This window comes from Dermacentor variabilis, chromosome 3 (genome assembly GCF_050947875.1).
Source record: "Dermacentor variabilis isolate Ectoservices chromosome 3, ASM5094787v1, whole genome shotgun sequence".
NCBI lineage: Eukaryota > Metazoa > Arthropoda > Arachnida > Ixodida > Ixodidae > Dermacentor > Dermacentor variabilis.
This window is the reverse complement of record NC_134570.1, coordinates 171,957,625-171,980,970: the sequence shown is the minus strand read 5'-3', so window position 1 is coordinate 171,980,970 and position 23,346 is coordinate 171,957,625. Positions and strand designations below refer to the sequence as shown.

General features: G+C 49.7%; 1 long non-coding RNA gene across 1 annotated transcript in view; it reads right to left on the bottom strand.

The window, feature by feature from the left end:
• The window catches only part of LOC142576524 (uncharacterized), a 32,075-nt gene that overhangs the window by 8,126 nt on the left and 603 nt on the right, over positions 1-23,346 (bottom strand). The gene's annotated exons all lie outside the window — the stretch shown is intronic.

Here is a 23,346-nt window from a genome sequence, read left to right as displayed (position 1 = left end):
AAATGCACCCTCCCACACAGAGTACATTTTATAAATAGCTATCGGATGTTTGTCAAAAATATACGAAACCAACTTTACACAGAGTTCCTACGTAGATGCTATGTGCAAATGCTTATTTTTGCATACTTCAAGTACAGACCACTGTACAGCGTACCTAGTGTCAGTTGCAAACAAAATTAATTTGCATTGCACAAATGTTGTAGCGGGTGACAGAGTGATGGAGACGATCCAAGAGCACGTACCACACTGCTTTATTTCAGTGACAGCAAACTATATATATATAGGCTACTTGCCTGTGACGTAACATAAACGAACGAATCATGTTTGACACGTGTGGCACAGCACTTCATATCACTTCTCCCTTTCTTTTAAAACTGCAGTCTTTGCACGGGTCTTCATTGTCGGGTAGGCCTCCGTAGGACCGGCGGACTTGGGGGACAGAGAGCCTGTTCGGCTGGGAGGGACGTTGGAGGTGTTGTCGAAGGAACAGGCGCGGCTCCAGTTGGTTCAGGAGTGGCCAGGCTGCACCGGCCTTCTGGCGTTGACGTGGGCCGATTCTTGTTGTCCTGGCTGGGTTAAAGCGAGTCGGGAGCCTCTGCTTTTGGGGTCACGGGTGACACAGGCACGTGACGGAAAATTTGGTCGAAGTGACGCCTGGTTAGGCCATCTGGAGTGTCGACCGTTACCAGCCGTGAACCCTCTGTGCTCTTGACGATGCCTGGACGCCAACGCTTCCCTTGGCCAAAGTTGCGCACCCACACCTGGTCACCGGACTGGAATCTGGGAGGCTGTGAGTAACTTCGAGGTAGAGAAGGGACGCAAGTATCCAAGCGCGAACGAATTTGGTAGTTCAGCATCTCTGGAGACTTGCCGCACGGTAGTCGATAGCCTAGTGCCGTCAATAGCCTAGTAGCACTCGCACTAGTTTTGTTTCGAGATTGTTCAACATCGAGTGCTTAAGAAGGCCATCCTTTATTGTGCGGACCGCGCGCTCTGCCAGACCATTAGGTTGTGGATGCTACGGCGCACTACGTAGATGAGTTATGTTGTTGACAGTCATGGAACTGGGAAAACTGCTGACTTGCAAACTGAGGCCCGTTATCTGATACAACTGTTTGCGGCAAGCCAAAACGAGCAAACAATTCTCGAAGCCGCGCGATTGTGACTTCTGTGGTCGCCGACCTGACGGGAAGTGCCTCGATCCATTTAGTATGAGAGTCGACGACTATCAACAGCATGCATCCCTCTATTGGTCCGGCGTAATCAATGTGAAGCCTTGACCATTTGGTTCCCGTTTCTGGCCAACAGATAGGAACCTGTCGATGAGGCATTGGCTGAGCTTGTACATGAGATGCAAGAACGTGCAAGGCTTTCGATCTCACCATCCAACCCAGGCCACCAGAACAGCATCCGAGCCAGTCTTTTCATCGCAGATGCACCCTGGTGTGACCGATGTAGCTCAGCGAGCATGGAGACTCGCGCTTTGCGGGGTACGACGATGCAATGACCCCAGTAGAGCAGGCCTTCTACGCTTGACAGCTCTAGTCTTCTGCATAAATAAGGTTGAAGGTGATTGTGACACGGTGACAAGCGTTTAGGCCATCCATTCAGTACAAAGTGCTGCACAACGCTAAGGTTTTCATCTCCGTTCATCAGCGCCCGTATGGCATCCGCTGGCACGAACGAGCTGTCAAGGGTCTCTGAAGACAGCACGTATTCTGGTAAGGTGCCCGATCGACAAACATCTGTTATCGGCACGGGCAAGCGGCTGAGTGCGTCCGCGTTGGCGTTTTCCTTGCCGGCCTTGTACCTGTTGCGGCCAAACTCAACGGACAACTCCCGAAATTGGACCAGATATACCGGAAGGCGTAAGGATGTTGCCAATACCAAGTTTTTGGTGATGCAAATTCCGGTTCTTCCGAAATCAAAGATCATAGCCTGCACATCGACTCGCCACGCTAACCCTAACAACTGGTGCGGAGAACGCGGCTCCAGGAGCCCGTACGCGGTGTAATCGCTACGTGGCGAGCAGCACTCCACCCGATATGGACGCGGACCAACCAAAGACCCCAATGCACACGGACCAGGACTCCGAACGTCACATGGAGGCAGTCACGAGTGTTGATGACGACTTTATTTCACCTGACGAGGTGAATTACGAGGAGTCCACCACCGACGCCGAGAACGCCGAGGACATCAGCAAGCAAGGTCAGTGGCAAATTGCATTGTCACTACGAACGCGCAAGAAAATCAGAAAGGAAGCGCGGACCGCCGAGTCGAATGGCGGGGTCAACCACCCCAACCACGAAGCAGGGGCGGAGCAACGCGCCGGAGACGCTCGGCGCGTCGCGCTTCCACAAGGACAACGGGGGCGCCCTAGCTCCGGAGGAGCAAGCGACGGGGCCCGTGACGCAATACTACCTGCAGGAGAGCGAGCTATGAGGCGACGCATGGCGGAAAGGGGCCACCCACGCCGAAAAGCACCCCCTCTACCCAAGAATGACATGAAAATCATTATTAGACCGAAGCCAGGATTGGCGATTCAGGAATTGCGGACGCATGAGGTATCCAGAGCCATAGTCCAGGCGTGTGGCGGACCTGCAAACATCACAGGAGACGATTTCTTGCTGCGGATACGGCCGGGCTCTAACATCATCATAGCAAGCGTACCCGAAGAACGAACAGCGGAACGGATCCTGAGGATCAAGGAGCTGGAGCTGCGAGGCAACCAACATTCTGTGAACACATACATCTCCACTCCCGACAACCTCCTTAAGGGAGTCATACATGGACTGGAGCCTGGCACTACAGAAGACGAACTCATACACAACCTAAGAGTGCGGACGCAAGGGGTACGAATACTCTACGCCCGTATGCTTGGCAAATCGAAGACGGCAGTGCTGACGTTCGATGGCCCCATCGTGCCACGCTACGTATATTACTACGGTGGCGAGACGCCATGTATACCCTACCAACCCACTCGACAATACTGCAAGATATGCCAAAATCAAGGACATAGGACTGATGTCTGTCCAACACCAACTGTCAAGGCTTGTGCGAAATGTGGCCTCCGCGACCCACCAGCGGACCATGAGTGCGAGCCCAAGTGTGCCCTGTGCGGGGGAGCTCATCCTACAGCGGCACAAGAGTGCACCAAAAAACTGAAGCGCGTCCCGCAAAGGGGAAGACAGCGCATGAGACAACGTAACCACGTGACAGGGACCCCGAAGAAGAGGTGGCTCAGTTCGGATCGAGAGAACTCTGACTCGCGGGAGAGATCCCGCTCGCGTACCAGGTCGACCTCCCGAGGCCGATCCAACTCTCAGGGCAGAAAACAAGAGGAGAAGCAAAGCACCAACCATCAGAAGAACAAGAAACAATGTCCGAAGAATGAAGGCGACAAAAACAAGGTGAGCTGGTCAGCAATAGCCTCCCAACCCACACCTCAAACAACTCCACAGATAACGCGCCTAGAACGAGAGCTAGAACTCATGAGAGTTCGCTTAGGCGACCTAGAGCGTGAGAATGCGATACTAAAGCAAATGCAGTCGCAGCAACAGAACACACAGGCTAAACCGGACCAGTCAGAGCAAGCTTCGGGGCAAGCTGCTGTACCAGCACCCCAAAAGCGCCCTAGATTACAGTCGGTCGAAACACTCCAGACACGAATCCAAGAGACTTTCCAACAACTGTTACCATCATTAGCAGAACAGGTAACCCAACAGGTGTCAGCCCAAATAACACAACAACTAATGCAACAAATGTCTGAGTTTGAAGTGAAGTCCGACAAAAAACTCCAGGCTCTGCAAATTGAAATCATGAAAACGGTGCATAAGCAAATTACCGGAGCTAACATTAGAGAGAGAGCCGAGAAGCCATACGCCAGACCAGGGCTAGTAGCCATTGCACAGGAAAGCAACCATGCCTAAACATCAACCAACTATTACGGAAAATTGTGAAATCTGGCAGTGGAACTGTCGTGGATACTGAGGAAAAGGGGACTTTTGACACAGCTGGTAAGCGCACAGAGTGAGCCACCAGCTGTCATAGCCCTTCAAAAAGTCGGATCCCCTCCAAACCTTCAGGGATACGAGGTGTACACACACCCGGATTCGGAGAAAGCAATAGCTACTTTGGTAGCGAAATCGATCACCGCAATCAAACATGATCCTTTTACTGACACGGATATTAAGCATTTATTAATAGAAATCATATATAAAGGCCTGAACAAAAAGAGTGCCTTTATACTAAACATTTACAGGCCACCAAGCCAGCGAAATACAAAGTTTGACAGCCTCCTCCGGGAAACTGCCCGCCTGGTAAAGGGAAGACCACTCGTAATAGTAGGTGATTTCAACGCCAAAGATCCTAGTTGGGGATACCCAAAACAGGACGCTAAGGGCAGAAACATTCTAGAACAAACGGAACAACTCGACATGACAATTATAACGGATCCTGCAGTGCCCACTAGACAGGGCAACAGTGTGAGCATGGACACCAGCCCTGACCTCACGATAGTGCAGAATTGTGAAGATGCGCAATGGATAAACACCCTAAATGATTTAGGCAGCGACCATTACATCATCAGCACCACAATTCGGACTGGGAAAATCAAACGACACATAGGAATAGCCAAAATTACCGACTGGGTGAAATACCGCCGGATGCAAAGCCAACAAAGCACCACAATCGATGATTTAAGTAAATGGTGTGAAAATTTAAGAACACAAAAGGATAAAGTCACAAAAAAACTAGCCCGCACATGTGATATACCTGAGATAGACCCTCACTTACTGCATCTCTGGGAGGCACGCAGAGGACTAACAAAAAGAATGAAGCGACAGTCACAGAACCGGAAGCTAAAAGTACGCATTGCAGAAATCACCCGCAAAGCGGAGGAGTACGCAACGCAACTAGCTACGTCCAATTGGGAACGCTTCTGTGACTCCCTTAATGGCACACTGAGTACCGCAAAAACTTGGCGCATACTAAGAGCAATTATGGAACCAACCAAAACCAAGAACGAGGGCTGTAAAGCGGTGGAACGGCTAATCCATACGTACCCAGGGACGGAACAAGAACTCAAAGAAGAATTGTATAACAAGTGCTTCGGAACAGACCCATCTCCCGCACCCTGTGAGAGGAAATACGGGGGAGCGCCTCACCCTGAACTCGATGAACCCATCTCCATCGAAGAAGTTAGAGCTGCCATAGCGAAAATGACCCGAAACACAGCGGCAGGCAAGGACCGGATAACTAACTCCATGATTAGAAACCTAAGCGATGAGGCTTTACAGGCATATACTACCTTTATTAATGAACATTGGCAACAGGGTACTATTCCAAGGGAGTGGAAGCACGCTCAAATAGTTTTAATTCGCAAGCCTGGCAAGAAATTAGCAATTAGTAACCTTAGACCAATCTCCCTAACTTCCTGTCTGGGGAAACTATTTGAAAGAACTGTGAATTCTAGATTACAAAACTACTTAGAGGACAATGAAATCATTCCAGACACTATGTTTGGATTCAGACCCAAGCTCTCAACTCAAGACATCCTCCTACAGTTGAAGGAAGAAGTCCTAACAAATATACCAAGATCAAGCGAACACGTTGTCATGGCCATCGACATAAAGGGCGCTTTTGATAACGTAAGCCATCAAGGAATACTCGATGGCCTGGCTGAAACAAACTGCGGAGAGCGGATATACAACTATGTTCGCAGCTTTTTAAACCAACGAACCGCTGAGATTAAATTTGGCGCAGTAGAAATGAAGACCTTCAAGGCACCCAACAAGGGCACTCCCCAGGGCGCAGTGATCTCGCCAACGCTATTTAATGTGGCGATGATAGGCCTTGCAAGAAAACTACAAGCCATACCGGGTATCCAGCGCGCCCTATACGCGGGTGATATTACAGTCTGGTGTGTCACCGGGTCGCTACGTGAAAAAGAAGAAAGATTACAAGCAGCTGCCTGTGAAATCGAGACATACGTGCGAGCCAGAGGGCTGCAATGCGCGTCAGAGAAATCTGAGATTATACGAGTCTGGAGAGGGAAAGGGAATCGTAAAGTCCCGACGGACCCTGCCCTTAAACTGGAAATCAGACTTGGCAATGATGCAATACCTGAGAAGACCACAATCCGGGTACTGGGCATGTGGCTACAATAAAATCAACACTGCCAACACGGGCTTAACCTCATCAAGACGGCAACACAACAAGTCTCAAGAATGATAAAGCGGGTAGCCACTAAAAGGATGGGGATGAAGGAATCAGACACCCTTCACCTAATCAGAAGTCTGGTAGTTAGCCGCTTCATTTACAGCTTGTCGTATTACGAGCTAACGAAAACAGAGAGGGATGCGATCAATTCGTGCTTACGGAAAGCATACAAGATTGCCCTACAAATTCCGCAATGCGCCTCAACCGAAAAACTCATGTCTCTTGGAATTCATAATACATTCGAAGAACTGGCAGAAGCTCAACTGATAACTCAAAGAAACAGACTTGCACAAACGACCACGGGTAGGAAACTCCTTGGCAGACTCGGGTATCACGAGTTCCTAGAAAAACACAACCAAGCTAAACCCATCCCCACAATAATCAGAAACAGCATCACAGTGGCGCCAATACCCAGAAATATGGACCCAACTCTACATGCAGGCAGAAGAGAAGCCAGAGCTGCATACATTGAGAAAACGCACGGCGACAAACCAAACTCCCGCTTCGCGGACGCGGCAAGATACCCAGGCAGGCAGAAACGAACGGTAGCTGCTGTCACTGACTATTTGGGCAGAGAAATCATTAGCGCCTCCACTCGCAACACCACTATCGTGGAAGCAGAAGAACTCGCAATAGCCCTTGCTATCAAAGCGACGGAACCAAACCAACAACAAATAACCATCCTATCAGACTCTCAAGCGGCATGCAGAAGCTACCTCAGGGGACGAGTATGCACCGCAGCCTATAGGATTCTACGAGATATAAAACCCCGAGCCAGATTTCACCTTATATGGGTACCCAGTCATGAGGGAATCAAGGGAAACGAAGAGGCTGACAGAGTAGCTCGTGCGCATGCTACACACCACGGGTGCTCACAGGACACCTCTGAAGACCTGATCCCGATTGACCAGAACTACTCTGCAATTTTAAACTACCACAGAGGAAATAGAATGAAACTACCACCCCCAGATAAAAACCTCAGTAAGGAAGAACAGGTTATATGGAAAAAGCTGCAAACGTATACATATAACAACCTGCACATTCTCCATAAAATTCACCCTGAAAGATATGCGGACACATGCCCATGGTGCGGAGCCATGCCAACCTTAGACCACATCTCATGGGCGTGCACGGCATATACACAAAAGACAAACACAGAAATTATGGATCATACACAATGGGAGGCGGCGCTGTCCAGCTCACAGGAAGAGGTCCAAAGGGCCATCATCCGACAAGCGAAACGGCATGCGGAAGCCAGTGGGGCCCTTGTCTAGGGGCTCCAACCATTGAGCGTTTTATTCTTCAATAAAGTTGTTCTATCTATCTATCTCTGAATACGTGCCGACGCCATTGGGGGCACAGGTCGACCTTCTCGTAGAAGTCCCACCAGTGGTTGGTGGTCCGTGACCAATACAAACTCGCGGCCCAACAGGTAGTCTCGAAACTTTGTTACTCCGAGTACCAGTGCGAGTGCTTCCTTTTCGAGCTGAGAATAATTCTTTTCGGCGTGTGTTAACGTGCGTGAACGGAAGGCAATGGGCTTATCCAATTTCCCAATTAGGTGCGAGGTTACGGCACCTAAACCCGAATCGCACTAGTTGGTTGGGATCGAAATACGTCGGAACAGGCGAACTCAGAGGTGTTTGTTTAGCCTTCAGATATGAATTTTCCTGCGCCGTTCCCCAGTGCCATTTATGCTCTTTTTGAAGCAGAAGATACAACGGGGCCAGCATCGTTGACATGTGTGGCAAGAGCCGGCGACAATAAGTCAACAGACCCAAAAACGAGCGCAGTTCGCTCCCATTCGTAGGCCGTGGCGAGTCGCGTATTGCTGCTAGGTTCTTCTCAAGCGAATGCTAGCCATCTTTGTCAATGCGATGGCCCAGGCAGATGATTGAGTCTTTGCGAAAATGGCATTTTTCGGCCTTCAGCTTGATACCATTTTCATGAAGCCGGCGCAAAACGTCCCGAAGCACTGAGCCATTACCGTCTTGACGTTCCACAATCAATACATCGTCCAAATACACCTGCACGGCAGGAAGACCGGCCAGGACCGTTTCCATGCGCCGCTGAAAAATCGCGGGAGCCGAGGCAACTCCAAACAGAAGACTGTTATAGCAGAACAACCCCTTGTGAGCGTTAATCACGGCCAACTTCCTTGCCTCCTCATCCAAAGGGAGTTGGTTATATGCATCCTTAAGGTCCAGTGTTGTGAAAAATGATCCCCCACGTAGCGACGCGAAAATGTCTTCAATGTTTGGTAAAGGGTACTGCTCAGTTATGCAGGCAGCATTGGTTGTGGTTTTGAAATCGCCGCAGATGCGAAGGGGCCAGTCTTTCTTCAGTACTGGTACGATTGGCGCCGCCCACTCAGAATGTGCTATGGGCGATAATATGCCTTGCTCTACTAAACGGTCCAGCTTAGTTTCCACTTTTTCACGAAGAGCATAAGGGATTGACCGCGCCTTGTAGAACTTCGGTTGGGCGCCTTCTCGAATGTGAAATTTCAAAAGTGGCCCCTGAATGTATCCAAGTCCTGGCTCAAAAAAGGGCAGAAAACTCAGTCCTGAGGCTGTCGGGATCTGCCGACGTCGACTGAACCGCGCAGCGACAAACCCGGACGGCAAAAGCGAGAACGCTTGGATTAAGTCCCTTCTGCAAAGGCTGGGACCCGAACAGCCTGTAACTATCAGTGTGGCAGGTACACTGGCCCACAAAATATTGCGGGGTGCGCGAGCACGTGGCGAAGCGACCCTCCTCCCCTTCTCGCAGTGAACCCCTGGTGCCAAGACCGACGCCTACGCGCATGCGCGTCCTTCCGTGACTGCAAGGGTGCCTGTTTCCGCGCTTCCTCCTTGCGCGCCGGCGATATCCGAGTGTATTCGCAAGGTGCCCCTCTTGCAATATGCGTCGTGGCGGCTTCGACGGGCAGAACTTCGTTTATGCAACGAAAATCAATGGTTCATTTTCGTCTTGCCTGTCTCCTTCTTTAGAGCGCGTTTTCTGCCACGCTCTTCTGCGGGAGAACGCCCCATTAGTAAAAAGAAAGAAACAACGAAGATTGGCCACTAGAAGGTGCAGTGCAGAAAAAGAAAATGACTTATTGCGCACGCCACCGGGCCGGCCCTATGCGTCATCGCTCGTGACTCGACAAAAGGCGGACGCAGTGGCGAGCGCAAGCTCACGCTTCTAAACATGTTTCACATAGTTTCACCCGTCGAAGCCACCACAGCGCTTATCACAAGAGGGGCACCTCGCGGCTACATTCGGATATCGCCGGCACGCAAGGAGGAAGCGCGGAAACATGCACGCTTGCAGTCTCGGAGGGACGTGCATGCGTGCCGGCGTCGGTCACGACAACAGGGGTGCCCCCCTAGAAGGGGAGGAGGGTCATTTCGCCATGCGCTCACGCACCCTGCAATATTTTGAGGGCGAGTGTACAGTCTTCCCCGCAAAATGGGCTTCAAGGTGCAGTTCACCGACAATGGGTAGCTTGCCCAAGTAACAGCTGAGCGTGTGTTTGCATATCGATAAGTGTGGCCAACTCAGGCGGTGCTTTAGATACACCTCCTGCGGAATGATAGAAAACTGTAATCCCGTGTCAATAATCATGTTCAAGGGCACGCCAGCCCAGCGGATAACTCTGCGGAACGCCTGGAGCAAAGATTTCTTTTCCTGTGATTCCTGTAATGTGAAGACTGATGAAATATCGCCTTCCTCCGTTTTGGATACAGCGCTCTCACAATGAACTGCGTTAGCGACGCCATCGCGCCTACGACTAGCCCGGAGCCCCGATTGGGAGCGGCATTTTCTTGCGAAATGACCAGTTTTCCGACAGTGAAAACACTGCTCCTTTTTGTGCGGACAGTCGCTTGCTTCGTGATCGTAGTTTCCGCAGCGTGCGCACTCAGTATCTGCGAAATGCCTGGAGCAAAGATTTCTTTTCCTGTGATTGCTGCAATGTGAAGACTGATGAAATATCGCCTTCCTCTGTTTCGGATACAGCGCACTCATAATGAACTGCGTTAGCGACGCCATCGCGCCTACAACCAGCTCGGAGCCCCGATTGGGAGCGGCATTTTCTTGCGAAATTAGCAGTTTTCCGACAGCGAAAACACTGCTCCTTTTTGTGCGGACAGTCGCTTGCTTCGTGATCGTAGTTTCCGCAGCGTGCGCACTCAGTATCTGCGGAACGCCTGGAGCAAAGATTTCTTTTCCCGTAATTGCTGCAATGCGAAGACTGATGAAATATCGCCTTCCTCCGTTTCGGATACAGCGCTCTCATAATGAACTGCGTTAGCGACGCCATCGCGCCTATGACTAGCCCGGAGCCCCGATTGGGAGCGGCATTTTCTTGCGAAATGACCTGTTTTCCGACAGTGAAAACACTGCTCCTTTTTGTGCGGACAGTCGCTTGCTTCGTGATCGTAGTTTCCGCAGCGTGCGCACTCAGTATCTGCGAAACGCCTGGAGCAAAGATTTCTTTTCCTGTGATTGCTGCAATGTGAAGACTGATGAAATATCGCCTTCCTCTGTTTCGGATACAGCGCACTCATAATGAACTGCGTTAGCGACGCCATCGCGCCTACGACCAGCTCGGAGCCCCGATTGGGAGCGGCATTTTCTTGCGAAATGACCAGTTTTCCGACAGCGAAAACACTGCTCCTTTTTGTGCGGACAGTCGCTTGCTTCGTGATCGTAGTTTCCGCAGCGTGCGCACTCAGTATCTGCGGAACGCCTGGAGCAAAGATTTCTTTTCCCGTAATTGCTGCAATGCGAAGACTGATGAAATATCGCCTTCCTCCGTTTCGGATACAGCGCTCTCATAATGAACTGCGTTAGCGACGCCATCGCGCCTACGACCAGCTCGGAGCCCCGATTGGGAGCGGCATTTTCTTGCGAAATGACCAGTTTTTTAACAGCGAAAACACTGCTCCTTTTTGTGCGGACAGTCGCTTGCTTCGTGATCGTAGTTTCCACAGTGTGGGGGCGCTGCGAGCAGCCGAGGAGTGCAGACGCGTTTCACATGCGCTCTGCAGTTTTTGGGCTTTTTGACCCATCCAAATTGACGGGACCACCGAAAATTTGATTGGAATCGACACCGACAGCGACGCGGACCACGTGGAAACCACTTTCAAGCCGGTGGGTCCAATATTTTTTTATTTCTACGGACTTGAAGTTTTCCTACGTGGCCAACCAGAGCTAGGCCTATTAGGCCTAGCACGGCAGCGGGGCTCTGCGGCCCTCCCAACCTTGGCCAACGGCAGAGGAGCCTGGAGCGATGGCCCGAATAGTCAACCCCAGCTCAGGACAAACACCGCTACGAGATCCGACGAATCTCATGGCCAAAAACCACAAACTCATGGACGAAGACTACCAAGACGGAGCCGGGGAGACCCGTGACCACGGACCAGCGGCGGCCACTCAAAGCCTGAAAAGCAGCACCCCAGAGACCACAATGTCACAAGAAAGTCGAAATCTCGATGAGGACGCGGAATGGAAGATAGCCATTTCCAAGCGGCAGAAGCAACGCCAACGCGGCAGCGAAGCAGAATCTTTGGCGGGAACAGGGCTAGGGAACGGAAATTCCCTAGGCATGGCGAAGAGCACAAGTGGCACACCAGCTGCACTGAAACAAGGAGAGGGAGAAGGAGCGCCGAGGAGAAGGCTGCCTCCGCTACCCAAGGACGACTTAAAAATAGTCCTGAGGCCAAAGGGACTAGCAGTGAAGAACCTGCAGACGCACCAAGTGGCGCGGGCGGTGGTTGCAGCCACCGGACATGGATGCAACGCAGAAGACCTTATTATCCGACTGCGCACAGGTTCCAACATCATTATTATAACCACTGACAACGAAAGCGCTGCTCAACAAATTAGACGCATTACGCAGCTGAAGTTTGGAGAGCACAGCTACGACATCAACGCACACGTGGCGCCGCCAGAGGGAACGCTGCGCGGGGTAATCCACGGGGTGGACCCGGGAACCCCTGCCAAAGAACTCGAGGCAAACCTACGAACCCGAACGCAGGGTGTGAAGATTTGGCGGCAAGAATGCTAGGCCAGTCGAGCACTGCCGTCATCACCTTCGATGGCCCCATCCTCCCCAAGCAAGTTCTGTACTATGGGGGAGAAATGTGGTGCTATCCCTACAGACCAACGAGACAGGTCTGCTATATCTGCTGTCAGCAGGGACACCGATCAGACGTCTGCCCGACTCCCGGGATCAAGACCTGCAGGCAGTGTGGCCAAAAGGATCCAGAGGAACAACATCAATGCACACCCAAGTGCCTGCTGTGTGGGGTGCCCCATGCAACCGGCACAAAGGACTGCAAGCAAAGTTTAAAGACAACAAGCGAACTACGATGGGGACCCAAGGGTCAGCAAAAATGCGGCCGCAGCCGAAGCAGAGGTGGAGCGCGGCGCCCACGCTGGTTCCGGAACAAAGAGCAAGAGCAGCAAGGCGACTACCGGAGCGAGTCGAGGAGCCGCAGCCGGGGCCGCAGTGGCAGCCGAGACCAGGGCCAGAGCCGGGAGCAGGACGAGTCCTACCCACCCCTGGGCGGCCCGCAGGCCTGGGCGCAGTCGAAGCAACTACACAAGAAGAGCGGCGGAGTTAAGGTGAGCTGGGGAGCCGGCCCTCCCAAGACGCTTTTTGCTCCGCACAACAGCAACACAAACAGAAAACGAGCAAAAGCTTAGTGCCAAAATTAATAATCTTAAGAGGGAACAGGAGCAGACCCGTGAAGAAAACAGGCAGCTCAAAAAACAAATAAGTGAACTAATAGCAGAAATGCAAGAGATGCGAAAGGCAGGTTTTTCGCCTGTCAGGACACCCTCACCCCCGCAGCAGAGCGTAGGAAGCTTACAGACTAACGAAGGAGGATCCTCCCCAACAGATGATTTGAAAACAATGATACAGCAAATGCAACAGCAAATGCAGCAGTTAAATCAAAAGATAGCCATGCAAGATCACAACTTTCGAAATTATGTAAAGAATCAAACCACACAGAGAACTGTAAATGACGCCAGAGACAGACTCTACAATGAGCGCAGGTTTGGATCAGAATCCCAGGGAATGAACGCAAACTCTAATACATCAACATGGCAGGACAACACCAACTAGAGATATGGCAATGGAACTGCAGGGGCTACAAGCGCAAACAAGAGCACCTACAGCAGCATTAGCACTAGAGGAACCCCACCAGATCTCATACTTTTACAAGAGACAAACTGTATTCCAGCCCTGAGAGGATACACTTGCCAGGAGAACAGACGAACAGCTACTCTCATTAGCAACAAAATCACCACCATTGCACACAAAGAATTCGTGGATACACAGCTCGAACACATAGTAACCGAGATAATCCTCAAGAGCAAGCGGAAAGCTAAAAGTACCTTCATAGTTAATTATACAGCCCACCTAAAAATAAGGGAGACTTCATTAAACTCTTTACAGAAGCAAAAAAGCTAGCGGGACAAAACACCCTGATAATAGCCGGGGATTTTAACACAAAAAGCCCGCAATGGGGCAGCAGAGTTGAAGACAAAAAGGGACGCAGCATCTGTACAGCAGCAGAAAACATAGGCTGCGAACTACTCACAGATGAGGGCCACCCTACTAGACAGGGGAATAGTGTCAGTGTGGACACATGTCCCGACCTAACTTTTGCAGGGGCGCCAAGCAAGTGGAATGGGAAAACTTGCAAAAAAATCTGGGAAGCGATCACATCATTAGGATCAGCACGGAAGCAGAAAGCATCAAGAGGAAAATTGGTAAGGCAACCCTAACAGACTGGGATGCCTTCCGAATCCACTGCAAACAGCTAAAAGGGGATATAACTTAAGTAGAAGAATGGGGCCAACAATTCAAGCAAATCAGGGACCTCTACACCAAAGAGGTAGATCGAACAGAACAAGCGCCGGAAGTGGACAAGCGACTCCTTAGACTATGGGAGGCACGACGGGGCCTAACCAAGCGCTGGAAGCGCCAAAAACTAAATCGGAAACTAAAGAAGAAAACTGCTCAAATAACACAGCAAGCGGAGGAATATGCAATGCAGCTAGCGAGACAGGGGTGGCAACAGTTTAGTACCTCATTGAATGGCACCTCAGCACAGCTAGAACGTGGCAGATCCTCAGAATGCAAATGGACCCAAGCAAAAGCAAAACAGAAAGCAGCAAATCTATTCAGAGACTAATTCACCAATATGAAGGGACCGACGACCAGCTACTCCAAGCAGTTCGAGACAAATGCTATGGGACAGACTCGGTGGAAGGCTATCAAGGCGACTACCAAGGAGAGAAGAACCCCACAACAGACCAGCCCATCACAAGGGAAGAAGTTGTCCAGGCCATACGTGCAACCACGAAGAACACGGCGGCAGGGGCGGACAAGATTAGCAACTCGCAAAATACGAAACCTAAGTGAAGAAGCAATAGACCAACTCACACTCTACCTCAACACATTATGGGAAGAAGGAACAGTCCCAGCGGAGTGGAAACACGCCGTGGTGGTCATGATTCGCAAGCCCGGCAAGAAACTCCAAATTGAGAACCTCAGACCAACCTCGCTCACATCATGCCTTGGCAAGCTGTTTGAGAGAATTGTGACCCGACGAATCCAAACGCACCTAGAAGATGGAGGATGGTACCCCAACACCATGTTCGGCTTCCGGGCAAACCTATCCACCCAAGACATCTAGCTACAACTAAAAGAAGAGGTACTTGAAACAATGCCGAAAGACAAGGAGAACGTCGTCATGGCCATTGATATCAAAGGGGCCTTTGATAACGTATCTCACGCCCCCATTATGGAAGGACTCAACACTACCAACTGCGGGAAGAAAGTACACGACTACGTCATCAGCTTCCTCACAGATAGAACAGCGACAATAGGCCTCGGAGACCTGCGGAGTGACAGCTTTCAAACGCCATGCAAGGGCACTCCGCAGGGCTCGGTAATTTCACCGATACTTTTTAATATCGCCATGGTCAACCTTGCGAAGAAGCTCAACGAAGTCCAGGGAATCAGTCATGCCATGTATGCAGACGACAACCATCTGGACCACTGAAGGATCTCTAGGGGACAAGCAAGAAGCGCTACAGAAAGCCGCCGCTTGCATCGAGGAATATACGCAGCAAAGAGGCCTCAGATGCTCCACGGAGAAGTCTGAGCTTCTCAGAGTGGGAAGGCACCCAACAGATGCCCCACTCGAAGTACAACTCGAAGGCCAAAACATTCCGGAACGGAAAATGATCAGGATCCTCGGTATGTGGCTGCAAGGCAGCCGGAGGTGCAGCCACACCCTCTGCCTGCTGAGTAGAGCTGCGGAACAAGTGGGCCGCATGATCAGCAGAGTTGCGCACAAGAGATACGGCATGAAAGAGGAAGACACCCTCAGGCTGGTCAACAGCCTGGTGGTCAGCCGGGTCACATACTCCCTGCCGTACCATGTAACCATCAAAGCCGAAAGAGAACAAGCCGAAGCAATCCTTCGGAAGGCATACAAAACAGCCCTTCATCTCCCAAGAAACACATCCACTGACAAGCTGATGCAACTGGGAATCAGTAACACGTTTGAAGAACTAAAAGAATGCCAGCTCAAGGCACAAGCGCGAAGGCTCAGTAACACAACAACAGGAAGGGCGCTCCCGACAAAGTTGGGTTGGGAAATAGAACAACCGCAAAGTAGTAGGGCAACAATACCGGACCTGCTAAGGAAGAAACTACGCATACAACCTGTCCCCCGCAATATGGACCCCAATCTTCATACTACAGTCGAACCCGGCTATATCGTACTCGCAAAAAAACGCCTATCAGTTCGATATAGAGCATAATTCGATATAAGCCTGCTAAATAATTGGATGTCATAAAAGCACATACTATTTATAAAATCACTTTATTGATTACACTAGCTTAGTTTCGCACGAAATAGTCCTGCATTTTCTTCTGCTTTGGCAATTTCGCTGCCTGCGACGCACGCACTTTTCCACATTAAGGAGTCGGAGCAGCTGAGGCCGCAACTTTCCGCATTCGTGTGGAAGCAACGGACTATTGCGAGCGCACCAATCATTTCGGAGGATGTGGCACCGTCGTTGCTTTCCTCTTTGTGCCCACTTTCACTTGTGCTCGGTACGATGTTGGCAATGCAGTCTTCGTTTTCGGGCTCTCCCGTGGTCGCGACACGTCATTTGCGCTCACAAACTCATCCACCGTTGATTCGTCAACAGCTTCCGGAAATTCTGACAGTTCGCTCCAAACTTCGGCAACACTGGCAACGGCTTCGTCGCATTCATCAAAATTTACGGTCATCACCGAGCACGCGGAAGTCAGCACGGCTGAAGCAATTTCAGATTAACCACTCGTACGCGGCCATGCGTACGGTCGGGCGCCACGGGCACCGGGTCGCGAGTTTGGACGCTTTAGCCCTAATCTCCCCCTTATTCTTCAAGATCGTGCCAAGAGTGCTCCTCGGAATCTTGTGCTCTGCGGGGACATCCGACTTCTCACCACATTCGACACGATTTAGGATTGCGAGCTTCACGACAAAAGGCGAATTCTGCCGCTTCATCACGGCAACACTGTGGGAGAAGGCCTACAAGGCGCACACAAAAACAGCGAGCCAACTCGCACTTTCGCCATCTTGCACGACGAGGGCACAAGAGCATCTGATTGGCTGTCTGAGCAAGCGCTGTGGGCGGGCCAGGATCATTTTTTGCAGGGGGGGGGGGGTGCCGACGGCTCATCTGAGGCAGCGTGGTCGGGTGCGGTCACGTAGGGAGAGCGGTTGGATGGAGCCGCGCATCCGGATTTTCTCCGCCACCGCGAGGGAAAGCCAACTTCCGGGGGCACTTTCCGCCGCTTGACGTTCGGTATATCGGGTGTTGCTGCTATTTTTGTTCGATGTAAGCGTAATTTTCGCGATATATACTCATTGTAAGTATATCGTGTCCAGAAATTGTTCGATATATAGAATAATTCGATGTAAACGGGTTCGATATAGTCGGGTTCGACTGTAGCCGGAAACAGGCTAGGGCAGAATGCTGTGAAAAAACGATGGGGCAGAGAGACAACACAGTCTACACAGATGCTTCCCTCTATCCAAAAGAACACAGGAAACACGCAGTAGCGGTAGTAGCTAATAATCAAAGCAAACTATTTACGAGTCTCACGGCAACGGTATTAGACATAACCAAAGCAGAGGAAATAGCTGTCGCACTGGCAGCAGAGGAAGGAAACAGGATAGGAAAATCCCTCAACATCCTAACAGACTAACAAGAGGCGTGCCGAAACTATATCAGGTGTAGAATAAGCAGCACGGCACTCAAGATCCTTAGTAGAGCACCGCTCTATGAAGGACAACCTACACACAACATAATCGGGATACCAAGCCACGCAGGGATTCAGGGAAATGAAGGGGCGGACAGCTTAACTCGAGGCTTAACCATCCGAGCGGGCACCTCAGTCCCCCCGAGAGAGCCTCAGATTACTTGCAGGGACAGTTATTCAGAGCTGCTAAACCTATATAGAGGGCTAAGATTGCAATACCACCCCCCACACAAAGCCTTGACGAAGGAGGAAGCCGCAGGATGGCATAGACTGCAGACGGGTTCCTTTCCAAATCTTTACATACTAAGCAGGATGTTCCCCACACAATATTGCACCGTATGCCCGTGGTGCGGAGCAAAGCCAACACTATATCACATCCCATGGGAATGCGAGAGAAACAAGACATTCCACAAACATACAACACCAAGTGCGGCGCAATGGGAGAGCTGGCTCACCAGCCGCGTGCTAGGGGTCCAAAGGGCCCTCATAGCACACGCAAGCGAGGTGGCCCGACTCAGTGGTGCCCTGGACTAGGGGCCCACCCAAGGCTGAAGAGGACCCAAAGTTTTCAAGAATGAAGACTTAGTCCTCAACCTGCAAATATCTTAAAGAACCAATAAAGTTTTCCATTCCATTCCATTCCGCAGCGTGCGCACTCAGTATGGCTTTGCTTATCTTTGGTGAAGGTCTGATATTGGCGCGATTTACTCGCTACTGTACACACCGCTGCCTCATTATCAGGTCTAGTCATGGCGCTTACTTCCAGTGCAGCTGTCTCTGCCGCTATGGCAATCGTTTCAGTTTGGGCAAGTGTGAGCTCAGTTTTTTCAAGCAACGTCTGCTGCACCGCCCGATTTCAGATGCCACAAACAATGCGGTCCCGTAACATACGGTCCAAACTGGTGCCGAAGTGACAATTATCCGCAAGCTTGCGTAGCTCAACAACATAGTCCCGGACAGCTTCGTTTGCATCCTGGTCCCTTGTAAAAAACTTGTAACTTGCGGCAACCTCATTAGTCTTCGGGGCATAGTGGTTATTTAGGATGGTAAGTGCGTCCTTGTAACTCAGACAATTTACTTTCTGGGGGACGCAGTGTCCAGCAAGAACGCCTACCGTCTTCGTTGACAGTGTCGCAACCAAGAGCGCCCTTTTCTTATCATCTGTCTTAATATCATTTGCTTCAAAAAATGCCTCCAGTCGAGTCAAGTAAATATACCACTTATATTGATTTTCGTCGAAACTTGGGGTACTGAGGTTCGTAGCCAGGACCATGACCGCTGATGCTCCGTAGACTCGATTACTTCCAGTACCCAGCAGGACTCCCAGCGCTACCAAGACGCCACTGTTCGTGGCGGGGGCTCCGCGGGGTGGTCACCCTCGTCGCCACTGTTGTAGCAGGTGACAGAGGGACAGAGACGATCCAAGAGCACGTACCACACTGCTTTATTTCAGTGACAGCAAACTATATATATAGGCTGCTTGCCTATGACGTAACATAAACAAACGAATCATGTTTGACACATGTGGCACAGCACTTCATATCACTCTCCGTAGCATTAAAAAGCATGAAACACATTTTTATTTTTAGTGCTGCCATTGTTGGTGCAGCATAAACATGCCCAATACATTCCTCATGCCCAATCAATCAAAACAAACCATGTAAGACAAACTGTTGATGTACAATGCTGCAACTGGCATGGAAAGCGACTTCAGGAGCTAGTTTAATATCAAATGCTCTTGTTTCGGCACTTTCGCTGACACTGGAAGCATTGTAAGTCCAACAGTAAGAAAACATGGAATAAGAAATACATAGATCCCACTTACTGTGGGAATATAAGTTGTGCAAAGTATTTTGCAGGTGGCTGGCTATGGCATCACCCCTACGGCAGTGTGCCTCATCCGGCTCTTTCTCAATGACTTCGAGCAAGTACTCATTGTGGAGCTAGGACATGCTGAAAGTCGAAGAATGTAGGCTTGCCTAGCTAGCTAGATCATCGCAAATATGTTCCCCTTCCTCTGCACTGTGTAGCATCCCACGTAGTATGCATACTCTTGAATTTTTTGCGTGCGAGTGGCGTATTAGAGAGACTCTAGATCTCACAGATGTTCCCAACCTCATCAATTTTTTGGGTGTCTTTGCTTTTTCTCTCTGGTATTTTTTCAGTCTTTCATTTCCCCTTACCCTTCCCCTAGTGCAAGGTAGGTTAGTAAACCAGAATCTTGTCCGGATAACCTCCCTCCCTTTCCCACCCCGTCTACCTGTCTCTCTAATCCTCGAGCAGCTCACTTAAACCATTGAGGAAAGTAATGTCCAAGTTGACACCCCTCTCAACGAAGCTACAGTCTTCCAAGAGCTTCTTTGTCAGCATCAGGAGCATTATCACTCAAGAGCAGTGCTGGGTGAAAAGGGATGCACTGATTATAAAACGGGGAAAAGTACTTTTTCCGTAGCTTTTCCAGTTTACAACATGAAATTAAAATGTGATTGACTGTAAGTTCATCTCCGCAAGTGCAAATTGGTTTGTCTTCTTTCTTCAGCAGAAAGTTGTGTGTAATGTGTGTGTGACCTATACGGAGACGGCAGATAATGACTTCCTTGAAACGCTCTTGGTGCACGCATGACTCACATTCACCTAAAGCTCGTTTTATTAATTCTAGCTTGTTATTTAGTTTGTTGTTCCAAATGGACTGCCATTTTTTTTCCTTGCATTACTATGTAGTAAGTTCATGCAATCTCTATAGGGCATATTTACATTCTTAATTTGCTTGCCGTAAGCTTGAGCGGCGCACAAATCTGCTCTTTCATTGCCTTTTATGCTGACCTGACTTGGTACCCAGCAGAGCCTTATGTTTTGGCCTTGAGCTTTGGCTGCTGTAATGCTGTGTATGAGGTCTCCAAGCATAGGAGCCATTGCATTTCCAGAATGAAAGGCCATGAGCACACTCAGTGAGTCTGTGTAAATAACACTGTTGGTGAGGCTCTCATTTACTATTTTTTCTATGACTACACAGATGGCATAACTTTCCGCAGTGAAGATGAAAGCACACTGTGGAAGTCAGACTATTTTATTCCAATTCTCCTGTACAGCTGCGCTTCCTATGTAAGCATCCGTTTTTGAACCGTCTGTGTAAAAAGCTGCAAAATTACTGTACTTTTCTTCAAGTGTGAGGAATTCTTGTATTATATGTTGTTGCGGAATTTGTTTTTTACGGAAGTGTGTCAGAGTGAAATCACAGATTTCAGGAAAATTGTGCCATGGCGGCAGTGGACCTCGCCTTTGGGCAATGTTTGGCAGTATGTCTAGCATGCCGAGGTTTTGGCACATCTCTTCAAAACGCTGGAGGAGTGGCCTAATAGCTTGTGGTTTGTTGTTAAACGGTGTTCTTGATGGGCACCTTGTGACTATGGAGTAACATAGGTGTTTGGGAAGCGAATGGATTTTTAGAATGTACGAGCATATGAGCATGGCTCTTCTACCTGTAAGCGATGGCTCATTGGTTTCTACATGGAGACTGTTTATAGGTGATGTCCTGTATGCACCAGTGGAGAGACGCAAACCTAAATTATGTACTGGATCTAGCCGTTTCAGGTACGATGGTCTTGCTGACCCATACACTATACATCCATAATCCAGGGTAGAGCGTACTACAGAGCGGTAAATTTGTAAGAGACAAGTCCTATCGGCTCCCCAGTGTTTTCTCAACAGCACTTTGAGTATGTTCAGGGACTGAGAAACTTTTTTTTTTCAAAGCATTTATGTGAGGCAGGAAGGTGAGCTTCCTGTCAAATGTTACACCTAGAAATTTATGTTCATTTGCTTGTGAACTTGCTTGTGAATTGTTGTTCGTGCGAAGGCCACCACTACCCAAGTCTTCTTACGCGTGCCAGCTGGCTCGGCGCAGGTAGTACTCAAGAATCAGAGGCGAGAGGCAGATGAAGGAGCTCAAATGACAATGCCGCAACCATGCTTGCAATGCGAACATGAGCATGTACCCAACAGCTCATGTTGGTAGTAGAGATCTAAGTGGTTGAAAAAACACTGGAAATTCCAGAAAGAAAACCTGGCTTTTCTCGTTCTTTTAAACCAGGATAAAACTAAAAAGAAGGCTTCACCTCAGAACTCGTCTGTTGTGATGCGACTCCTTTCGAGGTACCTAAATGTTTGGTCAAAAGAAGGAGTTTGGGAGTCTGCGAAGCACCTGAATCCATCAACAGCGGGGGGGGGGGGGGGCAAGGACTTTGCTTCAGCCAACCCATGAGCCCCCTCGCTTGTCGCTTACTGCAGATCCCCCCCCCCCCCTCTTCCGCGGCATGACAACAGAACTGGTCCGAGTGTGAAAATGTCCCCACCAAGCTATGCAACGGCCTCCCAGGGGGCAGCATTTATGAACTTGTGTGCGCGCACTCCAACCTGAAAGTCTCGAAGGCTTGTCCGCTGCACAGCAGAGCATTGATGTGTCAAACGGAAAGTAATCAGACACAGATTGACACAAATGTCAGTCTTGACGCTTTGATGTGAAATTAATGCCTTGATCTGAAATCATGCTTAGATTTTGAACCCAGAAACATTGCTGGGACTTTTGTGATGCAATAATGTAACAATCATATTCTTTTTAGTGTTAGAGAAACAAATTTGTCAGGTTTCTCATAGCTCTGTGCACAAGTTTTTTTTTTTCGATTTTTTGTATTTTTCTGAAAAAGAACCATGGCAGTTTTTCACACCTCCTTAAAATGTCATAAAATTCTCCATCTGTAGTTGGTAGGCACTGCGAGCCCCGTCTACGTGGGAGGATAGATTGACTCGAAAGTGACTGAAGTTCGCAAAGAATGCTCCACATTACAGCCACATGCGCAATTTGGGAGGCAGGGCAGCCTTACTTAATGAAATGCAAATTACTGTGCAGAAGTTGGCTATTCTATGCCTTCACTCAGGAACTGGCATCTGCACAACAACCGCTGTTCTCGGGCAACAAAACCATTTGTAAGTCTATATTTGCATCAGCCATTCTCCCTGTAGAGTCAAACAGACCTTGTTACCCTTATATTCGAACAAATTTAAAATGAAATTTTTGTACTAGTATATTTGTACTAGAAATGTAGTATGCTTCCACGGTAATTAAATGACTATAGTGTGACACCACTGCTAACCACTGTGCTCTGTGGGGACCTCTTGCGGAGTCATTAAAGTACTTTTGTTGTCATGGTTCACTGTGATGGCACATGTTTGATGGAACATTGCTGCCATATAAGCTTGAAAAACAACAAAGGTGTAACGTCACTATCACAGCTCAAGCACTTTTTTTCAAGAAGCACAGTCTCTGCAGTTGCCATGAAAGACGAGTCTTCGCACGCGCTCCCTACAAATGAGGACTATCTTGCCTGTAGCTGTCGACGGCACTACGTCTCGTTCAGGATCCTAAAGGTCGTAGCGCTTTCTGCTTTCTCTGGGCGAAGCGATCCGTGAACTGACACACACACAAAAAAAGAAACTCCTGCTTGAACCATGGGTAGCATGAGCGCGAGTTCTGTTGAAGGCAAATCTTTGACTGGCGCTGCAGAAGTTGCGGGACGCGGTAGTTCACAACTTAGCGTCACAAGGCAGCGGCTGGACGTAATTATATTTCTTCAATCGTGTTTTGACTAGTAACAACGTGTCATTATTTCGGGTTATTGGCGGCGCCTCCAGGACACCAAAGCGACAACGGGGACACCAAAGCTACAACCCGGACTGGTCCGTGGATTGGGGCTCACCGAGGCCTGCGCGTGCCAGGGGTGTACAAGATCGGCTGTCCGCAA